This window comes from Tauraco erythrolophus, chromosome 6, assembly GCF_009769465.1.
Source record: "Tauraco erythrolophus isolate bTauEry1 chromosome 6, bTauEry1.pri, whole genome shotgun sequence".
Taxonomy (NCBI): Eukaryota; Metazoa; Chordata; class Aves; order Musophagiformes; family Musophagidae; genus Tauraco; species Tauraco erythrolophus.
In genome coordinates, this window is record NC_141470.1 from 4,860,131 (window position 1) to 4,875,796 (window position 15,666).

Below are 15,666 nucleotides of genomic sequence, written 5' to 3' on the forward strand. Positions count from 1 at the left end.
GTGGTCTGTGTTTTTCATCTCCCGCTGGAAGTCCCTTGTCTCATCACTGGCTGACTTGTCTGCTCTATTGCTCTGTATCACTCATTTTATTTGTCATACCTAGTGCTGGAAGCCACCATCTCCAAGTAATTAGTGACTGCTCGCCCAGACCGTTTTATCTTTTATTACTTATTGCTCCCTTCTGTGGCAGCGTTCGTGTCCTTTTTAAGAAAAGATTAGAAAAAAGAAAAAAGCTTTCAGCTATTTGCACATCATTACACTCATGTGATCCAGGACTGGATTTGAATGAGGCTTCCAGCAGCAAAGATCAAACAATTTTTTTCTGACAACCAGCATGTATCTTCCTCCAATCTATTACTCTCAATAGTACTCCAGGTTTCACCTACTGGTAGTGCATGGCATCTCATACTGGGCTGAGCAATAGCTTTTCTAGGCTGTCTGTGAAGGTGTAACATGATAAACTTTATCTGAGCATTTTAGCAAACTCTTTCTGGTGAAAATTGGAGAAGTGGAAAAGAAAAGATAGAGTACATCAGATTTCCAGTTAATGGAGCCGTCACTGTTTAGCAATTCTAGAATTGTCAGCAGACCAAAGTACTGGTTGACTGTAGCCATAAACCACTCCAAGCACAGTAGCATCCTTATCTCTCTCCCTCTTAAGTCTTGCATATTGTCTCGAAGACACTGAAATCCTAAATAACTTTTCTTAGAGTTGGAAAATAAAAAAAAAAACCCAGACATTGGCAGCAATCAGTATTTATGTACTTGCTTGAGGTACAGAGAAAGAAGAGCATGCAGGGAACTCAGGCACACCTCCACCTTCCGAGTTAGTGCAACTTGCTCTTTTGGTCACTACCTTGCAGCTCAGGTGCAGTACTGGTCTCCGATGTAATTGCAGCTTAGTGCCGCAGTCTTTGCTGGGAATTAGTCAGCTTTATTGAGGGCTGGGGACTGGAGGTCAGTGTGAAATAGAGCTGTGCTGCAGCCAAGGAAACAAGTCTTTCAGTAGGTTAGTACTGCTGGTGTCTCCCTTCATGCTAATTTGCCAGGTTTGTGCTACTCTGTGCTCCAATATAGAATCATGGAATAGTTTGAGTTGGAAGGGACCTCAAAGATCATCCAGTTCCAACCCCCTGCCATGGGCAGGGACAGCTTCCACTGGATCAGGTTGCTCAAAGCCCCATCCAACCTGGCCTTGAACACTTCCAGGGATGGGGCAACCACAACTTCTCTGGGCAAGACATATACTGAGTAGTAACCCTACACAGGTAGTGAATAACTTCAAAGGTAACCAAAACTGAGACACATCACGTAAAAGAATGCAGATACCCTTTAGTGCACGTTGGATGTTCAGATTACAGCTGTATTGAGCTGCTCTGACACTCCTTTTTCCGGCTGTGTCCTGACTTTTCATGTGATATGACAACGTGAAGGACATCTAAACTCACACCATTGATGTCCAGGAATAGTAGTCTCAAACACCAGGTGACTGATTCTTTTGTAAGAATGGCTCTTCAGCTGTTATGGATCACCTGTTAGTACACAGATGAGGTAAAAAGAGATAACAATGAGTGGGTTAAACACAGTTCAGAAGTATATTCCTCATTTTATTCCCATTCTAGGGCAAAGTGCTTTGAAATTTTTGAAAGGATATTTCAATAATTATCTATAGCAGTCATTAATATGCCTGAAATTGTATAGGTCTTTCAGATGTACTTTCAAACAAAGCTTTAAGATTTGAACAGTCACCCAATAGATCAAGGACTAAGTCTTAAGTTCAAGTCAAAACTTCCATGCATGGCCCCAGAGCTCAACAGTTACTGAAAAATACTCCTTGTACTTTTTTTCTCTTCCTGAGGTCTCGCTGAATCTGTGCATATTGACCTTCAAGGGACACAGCAATATCTTTCTTACTCAAGCCTTTGCCTGAGGGGTGGTTCAGTGCCAGACTGAATTGTCAGTCTGGGAATTCGGTTGGCATCATGTCAGTTTTACTTCACATCAATTTAGGTAACTCTAGCTTGTCATGTGTCTCTTCAATGGGATAGGTATATGATATCTATTAAATGAAAACTATCTATGTAAATATATCCTGGTAACTCTGGCAGCAAAATTATGTAAATGTCAACTGAGGAGCTCTTTCATACCATTAAGGACGAGTGTGTGCACACTGGGGTTTTTAACCCTCTACGTGGGAGCCATATATTCACATAGTCATATATAGTGCAATTATATGTGTGCAATTGCTTTCCGTGTGTGCAGAAATACTCCTAAAATGAGTCGGGATTGCAGAATATGGATGTAAGGTTTAGCACCTAAGAGTCCTGGTAACCCAGTTTCTGTTAATTTTATTATTTTTCTGATGATCATACTTAAAAGTATTGTGATAAGATGCAAAACTCATCAGGCAACTCTGGACTCGGAGGTTGGGTTTATTGGAATGTTTTTTTCAGTTTCCAGAAGTAAGTTTGGGAAGAGTAAAATATTGTGCTATGTTGGATAATACAAAAGCACCTTTCTTTCAGAGGCTCTACTGCATCCGTGCTCTGGGTCGAAATGTAAAATTTGGAAGAAGTGTAGCCTTTAAAACAGGATATATCTCCTGTGAAATTCATACTAAAAAGAGCCAAATTTGGCCTAGCTACGAATATAAAGTTCTAAGAGTTTTACAGCTATGATCTTCAGCATGCTTAATCCTTTAACAGCTCCTACTGGTGTCCAAACCACATGTTCACTGCTGAACAGAAGGACTCTAACGTCTCTGTTACCAGACTGGAGTGTGCATGTAGAGCCATATAGTCACCTTCTGCTTAGACTGAAGTACAGTGAAGCACTGAAAACGAGGAAAAAATCTAGATTTCTGATGGGTGGGTGTTTTTTTTTTTTTTTTGTTGGCAAAAAGAACCTGTAAAACTAAAGAAAGAAGAGTGAAGATTCTGGAAGCTGGCAGATGAAATAAATGTGTACAGTAGCTGGGAGGGCAGAAGCTGTGACTTAGCATCCTTGAGAGACATGTGATAGGGGAAGATTGTCCAGCTGGGAAAAATGGTGCCACGTCCCCATTATAGTGGGGAAGAAGTTGCAAGTCTGTTCAGTTAATCAGTGCTGATTGGGCAAGGAAAGTGGAGAGGGGAACGGAGTAAGGTGGACCAACTGATATAATGAAGAGACAAAGTAGGAGTTTGTAGTCAGTAAGAAACCACCTGATAGAAGGAGACAAAGAAAGAGCTGTGAGAAGAGAACCTAGTCTGGCTGGGACAGGACATTGAATGCTAGGACAGAGTTGTTTGGTGGCTTGTTGGTTGGTTGTTTGCTTAATTTAAAAAAAACAAACAAAACAGCAGCAGGGAGAGTCCTGTGAAATATTTGTGAAGCTCCTGACAAGAAGGAGATTTTGGGCCTGCAAAGAGGATAGGAAGCTCTCTGCTGTTTCTTATTCCACAAGCTCAAGTGCTTGAGGTCTCTGTGGTGGCTCTGACAAGTCCAATTCCAGAGATGTCAGCTGATGTTACAGGCAGTATTTTGTATTTTTCAACTTATGTTAAAAATGCAAGATATTAAAGATACTCCAGAGTTTAAGAAGTTTTTTGTGCTTTACAATTAAAACTTAGTTTTTCACTTATGAATCATCTACTGTGTTACTACTTTGACTTTGTTACCCAACTTCCTTGCCCGAAGATCTCCATATCCATTAGTCTACTGTATGAATTGTGCTCGTTTAGTGAACAAATACTCAATATTTGGTTTTTATTGTTACTCAGTGTGTGCCACAGGCCGCCTTTACTGCATGCTATTCAGCCTCCCGCTGCGAAGACAGTTACAGAGCCCACCCCTTTGTAATCATTACAAACGTATCTAAATGCATCATAAATGGTAATGCCTTGAGTGTCATAATGGGAAGAGTTTCCATTATTGCTTCCAGTTGACTGATGGAGAGCCTATTCACAGAGATTAAGGTTAAAAGTGCCTCGTGCTTGTAGGTGTCCACTGTGATGCGCCTGTGATCTAGTTTTTAAGAGCTCTCTGCATTATATAGCCTATTACATCTTCAAAGCACGATTCAGTTCCAACTGGAAATGCTCAGCTATCGCACTGAGCAGACCTGGAATCGCAAGGCAGGCGCTAAAAAAGGAGGGAAAGAGCATGTAGTAAGTGCTCAGCTGTGAAAGGCTCAGTTTGAGTGGCTTGCCTGATAATGCTCGAGCACTCTGTGTCAGAGACTGGGGAAGATCCTGGTTTTCTAGGAAAGTATTCAGTTGGCCTGAACTTGAAACTGGTCTTTCTCCTCCTGCAATCTCGTCTCTTTTATTGAACTTTTTCTAATCTGTCTTTTTTCTTTCCTATGCTCTTCTTCTCCATGAAGCATTCCTGCTTTTCAGCAAGGGGCTGCCTTTGCAGGACTCATCACATGTAGCAAACTGTGATTTTCACTGTATTTGAGACTCTGAATAAATAAAGTGAACTATTACTAAGATTTGTGAATGTCAGTGGCAGTGTGGGAGACTGAAATTTTTAAGATGGAAGTATGGTACTAGTAGTCTTGGAAAAGCTGCAAGAGATTATAAATATAACTAAGTGGAAAGCATTGCTCATAATCCCAGCTTTTGAATTTTGAAGTAGAAGGAAACAGTCAGGTGAGAGACACCTGAAATAAGAGTTGCCAGTTACGTTGATGGCTTGTCAGTTCAACTCTCGTTAACGTTGGGGAAATGCCATAAGGGAGTTTTGTTTGTATACCTCCAGAGAATAGCAAGAGTAAAAAATCTGTAAATGTTTCATGTTATATCCTCAGACAAATGCATTTTAGCTCTCTTACCACGTAACGTTAGTATTTGGAAACTATGAGAAAGAAAATGACAGTTTAAGGAGGCTGGGGAAATTATGTGATGGGCTGGTACCTGTTTTCTTCCTCCCTGTCTTCCTCCCCTTCCTTTTTTCTTTCTCCTTCTCCTCCCTTCCTTAAGAGGGCTTTAAAAAATGCTCTTCAGCGCTGATACACAAAGGGTATAAAGATCCTGTGTCATGGTCAAAATCTTCATTCCTGAGCAAAGAGGAGACCCATATGGGCCATGACGTGTTCTCTGTAAAAAAAAAACCACCTGTGTGCATACACAGTAATTGTATGTTGTGTCAATTATTGACATACTTATAAACCTGCAAACTTATTGAAGGAAATCTTGACTGATCAAAGAATCATTGGTAGTTCGTTATTACAGAGAAAAGAAGACCAGGTGGAAAAATAGTTAAAATTGTTATGTGCACACTTCTTTTCTACACCTTTTTGCTGCTGTGATGCTCTTCTTTCTCTGCTCCTTTGAGGCTTAACATCAGTGGTTTCATTCTAGTGTGTGATGAATAATGCTGTGGTGAGTTACCAGTATGTGGAGTCTTTTACTGGGAGACAGATGAGGTCCACGTTTATGTTTTCTTCTTCCTCTGCCCATGGTCTCCCTAGGAGCTGTTTCTGTTTGTTAACACACTTTTACACTTTTGCTCACTCTTCATTGTTCTGCAGCTCCACAATGCATCCAAATTTTCTATATATGCTACACTTTGTGTGGTTTTGACGCAATTTCTTCTCTTTGTTAGCCCTAATGCCAGTTTCCACCATTTCTGGGCCTGCATTTCTTTAACTTCTCTAAGCATTGGTGAGTTGTTGTGCTGGGTTTGTGTGCTGGTGTTTTGGTAGCAGGGGAGGGACTGCAGAGATAGCCCCTGTAAGTAGCTGCGAGAAGCTTCCTCAGCTCCAAAACCAGTTGGACTCACTTCTGACTAGGTTGGACCCCCCTCCTGTCTGGCCAGGGCTGAGCCAATCAGTGCCTCTGCAAATGCTATGTCGAAGAAGGGGACAAAGGAACCTGAGCCAAGTGGGACCTGCAGTGAAGAGAGGGGAGAGGCTGGCTCCCCACCACCACCTCCAGCCTCCTGGGAAGGTGTCTGCCTGCACTGGGCCGCCACCATTTAACTGAAGATGGCCCCACAGGCATGGCTTGGAGAGCTCCAAAGGGCCCTGCTCCGGAGGCGCCTGCTGGGCTGAGTTCATGCTGAGGACCTGATGCGGCTGCAGCGGAGAGAGGGCTGAGACCTGAGAGAAACGGCCACACAGACACCAGGTCAGTGAAGATGGAGCAGGAGGTGGTGTGTCGGAGCTGAGATTCCCCTGCAGCTCATGGTGAGATGACAGCGGCCCCTCTGCCACCCGTGGAGATCAACGGTGGAGCGGAGACCCACCGGCAGTCTGTGGAGTACTCCATGCTGGAGCAGAAATTCCTGTGCCTCAAGGAACTCGTAAGGGACTGTCTCTGTGTGAAGGACCGCCACACAGCTGGAGACTGATGGTGGAGCAGAGGTGTATCTGCAGTCTGTGGGAAGGGACTCCATGCGGAGCAGGTGGCTGAGCCCCAAGAAGCCATGACTCCATTGAGAAAGCCCAGATTGGAGCAATCTGATGGGTAAGGATTGCATCCTGTGGGAAGGACTCACGTTGGAGAAGTTTGTCTTTCATGAGGAGGGACCCCACGTTGGAGCAGGGGAAGAGTGTAAGGAGTCCTCTCCCCGTTTTTTTCCTCCTCTCTGCTCTGCCAAGGAGGAGAAGTGAGCGAGCGGCTGCGTGGGAGCTTAGCTGCCAGCTGGGCTGAACCACAGCAGTAGTCTGGAGTGGGTGGGCTCCAGTGCCAAGCCTGGTGCTGTCACAGCCAAATCAAGTAAAGCAAAGCTGCAGGCAGGCCAGAGTTCAGGCAAAACAAGCCTGACGAGCCGTAGTCCTGAGGCCTTACAAGCTTCCAAAGCCTGTTGTTGGCAATGGCAGTACCATAACACAGGGCCACGATTAGACTGCTGAGATTGGTATTACTGGACAATACTGGCCAAGTAATTAACCCTGACCAGAGGGGTAGCTGAGATACACATGGCTGATACAGAGGGCTGAGGTTGACCAGTAGCACTTCATTTTTACAGGTAAAACATCCGTGATTCAGGTTTCCGTATCCTTCCTTTACAATGTTCTCAACAAAGTAAAAAGGATTAAACAACAATTTAGATTTAGAGTAAGAATTACCAGTATGAACCAGCTCTGTCATCCTGGAGAACAGCCAGTACCAGATGCTTCAGAGAGAAGTGCAAGAAACCCCAAGGTGGGCAATTTTGGAATAACTTGCCCACGTGGAAGGTTTCTTCCTAATTCTTGACAGTTAAAGAGTTGCTTGTTTCCTGACACATGAAGACTTATAAACCTTTTAAGTTTTTTTTTTCTTACTACCTGATATAACTGTGAATGTCTTAATTTTTCATATAAATGTGAAATTATAAGTAGAGTCCTTAGCTTTTGGCATCAGTGATTTTTCGTGGCAGTGAGTTCTATAGCTTAACTATGCAGTGTGTCAAAAATTAAAATATTTTATTAAGTTCATTTTATTTGGCATTTGCTGCATTTCAGTTTCACTGAATGTACCATTGCTCTCTTTAATTAGCAAAGTAACTTTCTGTGTTCCTCAGTCACCCACGGATATTTTTAAGAAATATGTAGGAAAACTTGGGCTCTGTATTTAAGCATCAGACTGAACAGCATTTTTTCACCCATGGGAAATTTCTGATTTCTCAGAGTTTTTGAAATACCTTGGAATGAATTAGGTGTGTGAAGATTAGGCAGCCTGACTTTTTGGTACTGATTTTTAAAAAATCTTGGTGAAGATGTAGGGATTCCCATTTACTCAGTTGAGTTTTCGTTGACTCTCAGTATTGTCTGATGTATCCATCCCTGACTGGCCAGTCCGGTAGAAATAATGGAAATAATTTTCTTTAGGGCCAATTCTCCAAATAAGCTGGGAGTTTGGGGGCTCGTTATCTCTGTCTACTAGAGTGTTTATGTGGATGCTGTTACACTATACATTAATTTATTCTGCTCTCCTGTCATACAAAAACATAATAAACCAGCAGCAGCCAGCACCTCTGACTAATGCAGGCTCCTTGCTGAAATTAAAAACTAAACATTCCAAGACAAAACTTCCAGAGATTCCCCTTTTTTCACAAGACTTGTAAATGCCACTGCCTGGCATTTACATTTTTGAAACAAAACTGATCTCCAAGCTGTTTTTCTGCTGCTGAAACCCATTTCAGTGAAAGACAGTGATGTCCTCTCAGTGGTATAGAACCCAGATGCTATGATGGTCTCTGTCTTCAGTCCCTTGCTTAGATGTACAGTGTTTGCTGACGGGTGGGGGAGACTGAGGCAAAGAGTGCCTGTGACTTGTTAAAATCCAGTTAAAGAAGCAGGGACAACACTGAGCAGTTCTTCTTTGAATTCAAACCTGTATTTTAGATTATAGACTGCTTTTTCTGCTCTCTGTAGTATGAAATAATGTTCCTACTCTGTTTTGGACCATCAGTTTGTTTAAGGATTTATTTTAACTGTTGGGTTTTCATGTGATTTTTGAATAATACGCAAACCATTTTGTCCTAGTCCATTTTTTGAGTAGCTGATTTAGAACAGTTTCCTTTTCCTTAAACAATGCATTCTTTGTTAGTGTACAAAATTTGGACAGTGCTGAAGGGTACTGAAAGGATAAGGGAGAAAAGCAACACATTAGACTAACCCATCTTCTTGCCAGACTGTTTACTTTCTCTTTAATGTCTTTAGAAAGTAATTTTATCCAGTCTCGTTCTGTATCCATGGACAGAACTTGCCCTGCAAAGTTTTGATGCAGTATTACATAGGTCATTTCAAATCTGTATTCTTGAAATTTAGCTTGAATTTCCTCTTCTGTTTGAATCCTACAGCTTACAGTAGTCTCTTTAAAAATTGTTCTAAATAATTATCTTCAGCCTGCAGAGGAGAAGGCTCCAAGGAGACTTTATTGCAGCCTTTCCATACATGAAGGGGGCTTATAAGAAAGAAAAACTTTTTACCAAAGCTTGTAGTGACAGGACAAGAGGCAACAGTTTTAAACTGGTAGAAGGTAGGTTTAGATTGGACATAAGGAAGAAATTCTTCACTGTGAGGGTGGTGAGGCACTGGCACAGGTTGCCCAGAGAAGCTGTGGCTGCCCCATCCCTGGAAGTGTTCAAGGCCAGGCTGGATGAGGCTCTGAGCAACCTGGTGTAGTGGAGGGTGTCCCTGCCCATGGCAGGGGGGTTGGAACTAGATGATCTTTAAGGTCCTTTCCAACCCAACCTAATTCTAGGATTCTACATTTCCACTTAATGTTCATATTTTCACATTTTACCTTGTTACAAAGAAGCTATTAATTATTTTGGATAAACTAAAGTAGATAAATTAGTGAACCTGACCTGTCAGTCTAAAGCTGGAGCAAGGGGAGAGATGAGGATTTCATTTTTCTTAAGCTTATTAATTTCAGTTTAAAAATGCATAAGCAATTAGGCCTTTTGCCTGCAGAAACCGGTGCACCGGGCCACGTGTGACTTGAGACTGACCAATATTTGTTTCCTCAGAACTCTTCCCTCAGGTTGACCTCGATGATAGTGGAAGGCTGAGAAGAAAGAGTAATAGGGAGAAGATAATGGGAAAAGCACAAAGGGATTCTCAAATATCTGTTTAATTTCGCCTGGATAGGGTCATGTCACTAAGTTTAGGATGTTTTCTACAGTGGAAAAGATCTTTTGTGTCAGAATAGTAGTTTCTGCCCCAAAAGACTGCGTTCTCTGCTCTTGGACGGTGTTAAATATCACTGACCCTGCTTTGAGCAGAGGTTTGTACCAGATGGCCTTCAGAGATTTCTTCCAACCCGAATTATTCTCTGACGTGGGGCCGCATTCAGCAACTATTGGTCACTGGCATACCTTCAGAAATAAGAGGTATGAAGTGAAATTGAAGGAACAAAAAAATCTTTCCATTCTTTCCCTACAGATCCTCGGTAAGTGACTAATAGCACGCTAAACTCTGAAATCTTAGCTAAGTGATATGAAGGATTGGTTGCTCATGTATAATCCTTTAGACATAAACTGTTGACCAAGTGACCAGTCGTTGCTGAATGCTGCCCCATGTCAGCTGCTGCAGATGTGATGGCCGGCAGGAGAAAAATGGGTCATGTATGAATTTTCTGTTCTTAATCGTATGTAGCCTTTTCCCCACGGAGTGGATTTTGAAATCTAAAAGCTATTTGCAGGCTGTTTGATTTTTCTGAATGTAATGGGTGTTACAGAGATAAATGGATTCAAATAGTTCAGCAAACCTTAAAAGAAAGCAGACCAGAAATGAGAGCATTAGATGAAAAGACACCTCTGTTTACAAAGATGAGCAACTCTGTATAAAAATCATCTTAAAACAAAGACTTTCGAAACCTCTGCCTTAAGCATAGGACTCCAAAACTAAACCCCTGAATTTTGCATTTCAGGTTTGGAAGACTCCGATAACAAGGGAGCAGTAGAGGTGTTGCTAATAAAATTGTTTTCTCTTTCACTGAAAGTACTTTTGTGCCACATGGTACTCCCAAATCCTTTTCATTAGTCCTTGATATCGTCAAACTGTGGATGGTTGGAAAAGCTGAGGAAGACACATTGCTTTAATGGTAGCCTCGAGTAGACTGTGAGAGTGAAAGTACTTGAGAGGATTATTTACATGAGACTTCAAGCTTTAGTTTGTAGACTCAGGGCATCCTGAGCATTGGGTTGTATTCATTTGTTAGGAATTAACTCCTGGATTGCTGTTGACTTTCAGTTTTGTTAGAGCTAAGATTGTGGAAAATATCCGGTCTTGCTTTACTGCAAGTGTACTGCTGTTGATCTAAGGGATACTAATGGATCAGAGAGTTTTGAGTGCTTCACTGCCTGGCAATACATCTGGTAATAATCCAGATTTTCACCTGTGTCTATCAGTCAGTCCATGTTTGCCTCAGTGGGACAGATTTGCTGTCAGATTCATCATTCAGATGTTGGATCATCACCACATAAATCACCTGGGTAAATCAGATCAAGCCAGAATCAAGTTCATTGTGCCCATTAAAGACAGATATCATCTCATAAAACGCAAAACATGTCAAAGCTGAGATAATGTTCACGGACAAATGAGTATAGCCCATCCATTTACTAAATGGAATAAATCAAAAGAGGGAAAAGAGAATGAAATAGGCATCTCTGCTCTCTTTAACAGGGCAAAGGGGACTTGAATGTGAGACAGTAGGTATAGAAGATCTCCATTGCTCTGCCCTGGTGATCCTTTACTCCCATACAAACCTCTTCTGACAGCTGACGGCATCCAGTTACAGCAGTCTCAGCATCCTCCAGTCATGACTCTTGAGCTACAAGTTCAGCTCCAGCTACTGAGCGTTTCACAGGCACAACTGCCTGAGTAACTTACTACTGGCAGGGTTGGGTACGTGACGTTGGAGGCTCTTACAGCACAATGTGTACACCTACACTTACACTTGCCCAGGTGTCACCTCACTCTAGAGGCACTTCAGCTCTCCGCTACTAAAATCACTCCAAATGAAATATGTCTCATTTGAAGGACTCTAGCAAATCTCAAATTTTATCCAGAAATTAAATGGCAGGTAACAGCGAGGGTTTTGGCTTGGGCTGTTCTTTTGCTCGTGTGTGTATGGTTTGAAGTAAATGAACTTCTGGAACCAGGCTGGATATTGATCTCTCTTCTATAGTTGGTGTCTTAGCAAGTAGACTATAACCACGTTCTTTCTTCTAGCACACATGCTCTCTCTGGGCCCTAGCTCTCATGTCTTCAGGGTAATCCAGTTACAACTGAAGGGATGGAAGAAACCTCTGAGGACTTTACTCCTCAGCTTTAGCAGCTTCCTTCTTGGCTTGCTAGCTGCTTCGGCTCGTCGTTGCAAGACACCTCCTGTTTCCCAAACACAGTCGGAGGAGTGAAGGCTCTAACACGCTGGTTTAGGTCCAGGCACATCAATGTGAGGCTCTGTAGCACTCAACCGTTAGAAGTGATTTTATTTTATTGTAAATCGTTTTTAGCCATTCGTAGATCTGGTAACACTTCACGTTGCCACGCTTGCTAAACTGATGTAATATCCCTGCTTGAGTTTTCCACCCGTAGCTAGCCCTTTCTCTCCACTTTACCAGGAGTCACTCTTTTACTGTGTCTTGCATTTGCTATTCTTTCTTCAACACGTGTTTCTCAGTTACAATTTCATCTTTACTTTTCCAGACATATCCCCTTCATTACTTTCCCTTTCTTTTCACCATTGGTATTTCTGCTTCCCTACAACCGATTGGTGTCTGGTGCCAGGACATAATGAGGATCTCTAAGGCTTAGCATCGTGACCATCCTTTGAAAAAGCTTTTCAGGTTTTGGTTCTTATTTGGTATATAAAATAAACTCAGATTAACAAGGTCCAGATTTTAACTGGTGCCTTTGACTATCAAAAAGAATGTTAGTAAATACTAATGAAGAGCTTCAACTCTTCAGCTGAGATTGTCTGATACATAGGTGAGGATCTGGTGCATAACTTTATGTAGATTTCTTCTTACAGTACATTTCAAAACATGCAGTTAGAGTTGACAGAATTATTTGATATTTTACATTTATCAATGTGTTCCTTTCTCCCGGTTGTGGCTGCTCATTAGATGCTCCTGATTTCGCTAGAATTTTTTAGTTTTCACGTATGTGTGTCCAAGCAATCTGCACAGTTTCTGCTTCACAAATGTCTTCAGGGTGCTTGTTTCAGCTGCTAATGATGTACAAGAGATCACTTAAGTCACCTGGAGCACTGTTTCTTCCCTTTCTGAAGGCAGCAGCCTTATTAGAAAGCTGGAACTTTATAAGCAGGAAAAGGGAGAGGATTAAAGTAAGTGACAGATATAACGAATGTCCATGTTTCTGAACGGGTAAACCCCCACCCTTCTGCAAACAGACGTTCACCAAAGGATTGTATGAGTACTAAACTTTTTCCATCATATTTTGGAGCATAAGGGAACTGTAGCTGTGCTCTGATGTGACAGGTAAAACAAGACACAGCATGGTTTTGTTCCCCACCTTGATTCAGAGCAGAGGTATTTTGGAGTCCACGACATAAGCATTGCAGGGCTGGTGGTGTGGCAACAAGTGATGATGGGATGGTTGTCAGGGTATAAAAAACAGCTGCTGCAGAGGCTATAGGTGGAGTGTTGGAAACTCTTGGGTTTCTGCGGGTAAAACACTTGAGAAAACGACATACTGGAAGGTGGCATCCAGAAAGGCCAGTGGAGAAGAAACTTTGAGAAGGATTTTGAGGAGGACACATTCCATTTGCTACGTGTTAGTTATTGTGGTTACTCAACCAGTAGTGCAGAACTCTGCATTAAAGGACAAAGGGTTATTGGATCTCTGCCAGCCTCTTCTGTATGGGTGCTACATGAGAGGAGGCTGAAGCAGGTGCCATGCCTGATCATACACTAGTGGAATGATAATAGAAATTGATTAATACAGAGTCCAGGCAGAGTTCACATGTCCTGAGCAGGAAGACAATGATGAATAATTCTTTCCTGTCAAATTATACTTTTGGCTGAGAAACCCAAAGACTCCTTTGAAGACTCTGATCTGATTAGTGGGAGCCGGTGCTGCCTGTACCATACAAGTCTGCAGGATTTTGTGTAGGAAGACACAGCTGGTAAAGAAAGTTAGGAGGCTCAAAATGCTCTCCTTCTGCTGTCCCAGTAAGGGCGACATAAGTGGATGTCAAATAGCTCCGATGATTACTGATCCTGGGGAGCCACTATTGGCAGGAGCCAGGATTAGACTTTCAGCTGAGACACTGCTTCTGAGAATCAGAAAATAAGGGATTATTTAGGTGAGAAGATAATGGCTGAAAAAGCATTAGGAAACCTCAGAGTGGGAGGAAAAAGGCCAGGGCTAGAGGGAGAGAACTGAATAGATTAAAGGAGAATTGCCAAGGTAAAAATGACATCGTAAAAAATACGTACCTATGTTGCTAAAAACATATGGGACTATTAAAATGGAACGCCTCTCAGAAATCTAATTTATCCTTTCACTCTGGTTTTCAGATAACAATGTTCTCTATTCCATTTTGAGAACAGGAGGCTGTGTAAAGAGGTTTTTAATAAATTTAAGCTTTCTGATTTAAAAAAAGTATTTCCTTTACAATGCTTTAAAGCATTTCATGATTGAACTTAAAGTAAGGATTGAAACCTATAGTGAGCATGCCTCTCAAAATGAGTCCAGTGATAAACTATGTGTACAAGCTGATTTGAACAGCCGACATTTCCAGGTCTCTTTGGCACTGTGAATGGAAAATGAGGCTGTGATCAGCCTATTAGATGGTTTAAGAAGGGAATTTTTGAAGTTTTTTCTGTAGTATTAAAAAAACCCCAAACAACACAACAAAAAGAAAAAAAACAGAAATAAAAACCCTGAGTAAAACTTCCTTACAAAGAGAGTAAAATATTGTTTACTGTACCTAGCATTGATAAAAGAGCAAAGCCAACATACCTTAAGCAGTGAATAAAATATTCCCCATATCAAAATACATGGCAGTGATCTGTTTCTCGTGCTGTTGTGACTATCCAAAAGTCAAATTCCCTTCATCTATCGATTTCTCTTTCCCTGTTGGTTACATCATCTCAAATTCATGGCAGTATTATAGTTTCCAGGTTCTGAGGTGCCCAGGGCAGACATTACTCCAGTTCTCTGGGAATTACAGTTCTGAGTCTCCTCTGCCTAATGTTCTTAAGTGACCTCTATCTTAGTAGCAGAGTAGGAAAGACCTTAGAATCACAGAATGGTTTGGGTTGGAAGGGACCTCAAAGACCATCTCGTTCCAACCCCCCTGCCATGGGCAGGGACACCCTCCACTACACCAGGTTGCCCAAAGCCTCATCCAACCTGGCCTGGAACACTTCCAGGGATGGGGCAGCCACAACTTCTCTGGGCAACCTGTGCCAGTGCCTCATCACTCGCTGAGTGAAAAATTTCCTCCTTAGATCTAATCTCAATCTCCTCTCTTTCAGTTTAAAGCCATTGCCCCATGTCCTATCACTACACGCCCTTGTAGAAAGTCCCTCTTCGTCTTTCCTGTAGCCCCTTTAGGTACTGGAAGGCTGCAATAAGATCCCCCTGGAGCCTTTTCTTCTCCAGGCTGAACAGCCCCAACTCTCTCAGCGTGTCTCCATAGCAGAGGTGTTCCAGCCCTCGGATTGTCTCCATGGCCTCCTCTGGACTTGCTTCAACAGCTCCATGTCCTCCTTGTGTTAGGGACTCCAGAGCTGAACATTACATTGTACCTTACCTTGGTGCAACATCCAGTCACTTTGTGTTGCATGCAGGAAAGGACGTCTACTGTTCCTTCGTTCTCATCTGCTTTGCACTCGTAGCCAAGGAGATTTGAAGTATCCCAGACTGATTCTTTCCCGTTTGGGGTGAATTCTTCACAAGGTCATCTTGATCCCGCAGCCTCCTGCAGGTAAATGAATGCTGAAGAAGCTGTGCTTCCCTTTTATTTTCCATGCAGAGTGCTTCTCCGTGTCAAAGAATTCCTACAGATGGCTGTGTATGTTCATTCTTGCGGAATCTGTTGTTCATGAATATTTCCATATGGCCACGGCCACGTTGCACAATTACTGTTTACTTGTGTTTATGCTCGCTACTCAGAACCAGCGCCAAATTCCAGTGACATCTAGGAGCAAATTGCATGAAAGCCCAAAATTTAGGAAGTAAAGCATTCATTGTTCGGTGTAACACTTACTGAG